Source organism: Stegodyphus dumicola, chromosome 11 (genome assembly GCF_044657685.1).
Source record: "Stegodyphus dumicola isolate Sdum_Otavi_A_Nest chromosome 11, ASM4465768v1".
Lineage (NCBI taxonomy): Eukaryota > Metazoa > Arthropoda > Arachnida > Araneae > Eresidae > Stegodyphus > Stegodyphus dumicola.
In genome coordinates, this window is record NC_140778.1 from 25,438,181 (window position 1) to 25,442,079 (window position 3,899).

Genomic DNA, 3,899 nt, shown 5'->3' on the forward strand with positions numbered 1-3,899 from the left:
ATGAGTCATCTTCACAACTGCTGCTTCCATGCTCGCAGTGTCATTTGCTCGTGCAATATTAGTCAGTACTTTGTGTGCCGGAGGTTTCACATGAAGGGCCTCTACACCTGAGTATAAAATGTTCGTGTTCCAGTAAACACTGAATTCAGAGGGGCAAGAATAACTCTTTCATGGTGGATAACTCAGTTACCAAATGACTTTCTAAGGCTCTATTCAAGCCGTTGTATAAATGTCATAATTCCCAACTAACAACGCTTTGTAGTCAGACCTTGCTATGTCACAAAAACTAGTTTGGGCATTAAGCTTGAAGTTTTCAACTTTGTTCCGACTTGATATAAGAGTCGGCCAATCAGAGCATATACATAAAACCTATTGAGAGAGAAAGCTGTAGACACATACATGCATGCACAAATTTAGCTTCTCTAATTGGCTATGGCTTAGACCCTCTCTCGCAGGTGTGAATGGAACTCCCACATTTTGTGCCTTATGATTATGCGTCTATGACATTTATACCATCATGTGAACGGAGCCTTAGGATGGCATACTAAGAAGATGCACTGTCTTGTGGGGATAAGCAATTTATACTCCTAAGCCTAAAAAAAAAACTTGGAAAAAAAAAGATCACGACTTAAATTTGTTGTCTAATTGCTCTAATTTGAGGCACATTACGAGAGGAAAGCAAAGGTAGTAATCAGAATTATTTAAAAAATTTTATCCTTATATTTTTCTTAAAAATTCTGTAAAATAATAAAATTTTTGGTTTTCCTCAAATAAATATATATGGAAAAAATAATAGCCACATAATCACAGATTTCATTTTGTTATATTTTATTAACAAAATTTAAATTATTAAAAATCTCTTTCATGAAGGGAACATAAAACATCATGAAAACAATGAAAAAGAAGCAATATTTAAAAAAGATAGTAGGCTTATTGATGAGGCTCCCATCAAAAGAATCAAACCCCAAAATATTTTCATTTGCTTCAGTGTCCCGTCTCAAAATTTCACTGATTTCAATGAATATATATTTAAAAAAATCTTTTATTTTCAAGTTCTTTCATGCAAAACGTCCAAATTTGGTACAAATCAAATTCATCCCCCTCTTTTTGATAGCTACAATATTATATTTAACAGTTTTAATAGCTATCAGTATGTAAACAACATAATGTAACACCATAAAAGAAAAACATACATGATGACATTTTAATTTTGGCATAGAGAAATACATATTTACCCCAAAAGAGAGCTTGTATTTCTACCTTCTACGTCAGAGTCAATAACTGAAATGTCCAGATCAGAACTGAGAAGAAAAGAACCATAATTAGTTTAATTAAGATACAATAACACACCGACCAAGTATTAATTTGAGAGTCAAGCAACAAAAATCAGCATGATATTTTGAAATATTCACTATTTGAAAATATAACGCTGATTTTGGTTGCTTGACTTCTAAATTAATACATAATTAGTTAACCATAATTAAGTAACTGTAATATAATGCACAGCTAATATCTATTTTAAAAATAAACCAACTTACCTCAGGAAAGCCTGGTTTGTCTTAGGAACATTAGCTGTAACTTCTGACGTAGAAAAGTCAAATTTTTCACTTCCGGACCTAAGAATGAAAGAAATAAACTGCTATAACATAATTAAAAAAAAAAAAAAACATGAATAAATAAATAACACATAACAAATTTAAGCATTAAGCTATGTATGACTACCACCCATCTCAGACAGTGCGACAGATATTGCTGTATACTGTTTCGCCATACCCTGTGTAGCTATTATATCATGCTGTATAACCACAGTTTAGAAAAATTACAAAATGTGTTATTTATATCTATCTAAAATGGTACATTACTACATGATTTGTAAGAATAAATTAGAGGGCTCTGCGAATGAAATTCCTTCCAATTAAAAAATGTAGGAATAAAGAAAATGCAGGAATTGCAAATGCAGAAATGAAAAAGGGATTATATTTTTTGTACAGAATCCAGATGACATATTTTTCAACATTTTAGAAATTTCAATATTAATTTTAGGGGCATAAAATATTAGGCCCCTAAAAGCAGAATATAGTTTTTAAATGTTCAGATAATCTTCCTATGAGAAGAATTCCTTTGAGAAGTACACATCTGAACCACAATTAAAAAACATGTACAAGAACAGAGCTGAGGACTTTTGTTTGCAGAAAGTCTGTCACATAACATATGAAAAGTTTCTTATTGGTAGATTTTTGATCAGACAGATATTTTATTGTGATACAGAGAAAGCATTCACTCCCTTTATACTGGAGATAATTCAATTTGTACAATGGCAAAAAGGCTAAGCAAGCCTGAGCGTATTGGTCCCATTCTTGGCACTAGTTTGGTTTACGCTCAAAATACACAGCAGATATTTTCTAATTACCTGCATCCCATTATCAATTCAATTCAGCTTTTGGTGGAATTTACCATTTGTGACATATTTTTCAAAAACTACACTTCACAACATGCATACATGACAAATACACAGAACCATAAATAAACAAGCAATAATATATATTTATATATAAATTTTACTAAATGATCATAAAATGTTCCAACGCTAAAAGAAAGTTTTAACATCCAAGTAAATGACATAATAAGAAAAAGCAAGTTGAACAGCGAGCACATGAATAAATGTGCATACACCTGTAAAAATATACCATAGGTAACTGACAAAGCATTTCGTAGCAAACATATGACTATAAAATTTCCAATAATACATGTAATGATGGTGAATTCAATTTAGATCGCAAGAACATGCTCATACTTTTGAAAAGATTCAATTATTTCAGCAATTCCTTGTGAATTGGAATTTACCCTTTCAATATTTCCCAACAATTTAGTGTGAATGGAGGAATAAATTGTTATAACAGAATTGAACAATTATTAGCATCCCCTCATACACACACATACAAAAAAAAAAAAAAAAAAAAAAAAAAAACTTACTTTGTAAAAAAATCATCCGGGCAATGATTCTCCTTTGACACAGATGCAGTTGTATCAATAATTTCTGACCTTCAATAAAAAAAATACGCATATTTTACTTCGGAATTAACTTACTACGAAATCATAAACACGGGGTAGTCGATATAAAGAATAAATTATTTCTCACCTTTCGAAAACATCCGCTTGTTCGGAATCTTCCACATCTCGGGAATTTAATTTCATATTTTTTTCTTGAGCTCGACGTTTACGCTGAATTCTGGATCTTTTATTAAAACCAGGATGTTTTTTCGGTCGTCCTTGATATTTTCGCATATTTTTTGCAAACTGACCACAGTACAAATAAATGTAAACAAAACGAGTGCGGAATAGCAATGCAATAGGGTTGCCGTAAACGTCATTCTGCTGACAGTTGACAATGTTTAGTGAAAACTGTGTATAAAGGAATATATGAAACGCTTCTAAATATTATTTAGAAAAAAATATGATTTATAACTGATATCAAAATCAATTACTTCGTGAATTTTTGCAGAAATAAGATTACAATGTTAAATTTTAACTCGTAGCGCCATCTATTGATGGCTTTCCAAACTACACATTAAAATTACGTATTTCAAACTAATTTTTTTAAAATATAATATTTAAGTAAATTTCATTTCAAACCTGATTCTAACATTGTGATTCGAAAACTGACCTATTGCTTTATATTTCTGCCAAATTTCACGCAACATAGTTTCTTAATTAGCGATTCTGCGTGTAAAAAAATTTTTAGTATTGTAATGCTGCTGTAGTAGACCACCTTAAATGTACGCTAAGTTTTTTTTTGGGGGGGGGTTCCCTGGCTGTTAAATCAATGCATTAAAACTTTTTTTATGATCAAAACACAGTGTACACGTTTATAGATTGTGGAAATTACCTTAAAATTCTGT

The 3,899-nt window shown here is 31.0% G+C and overlaps 1 long non-coding RNA gene across 1 annotated transcript; it reads right to left on the reverse strand.

Moving 5' to 3' along the window:
* Positions 1-1,166: 1,166 nt before the first annotated feature.
* Positions 1,167-3,376, reverse strand: LOC118205091 (uncharacterized). Its single transcript, XR_015043816.1, has 3 exons — positions 2,974-3,376; positions 1,539-1,616; positions 1,167-1,301 (listed from the first exon to the last, which is right to left on the reverse strand). It is a non-coding gene; the product is annotated as an uncharacterized LOC118205091 (long non-coding RNA).
* Between the last annotated feature and the right edge of the window lie 523 nt (positions 3,377-3,899).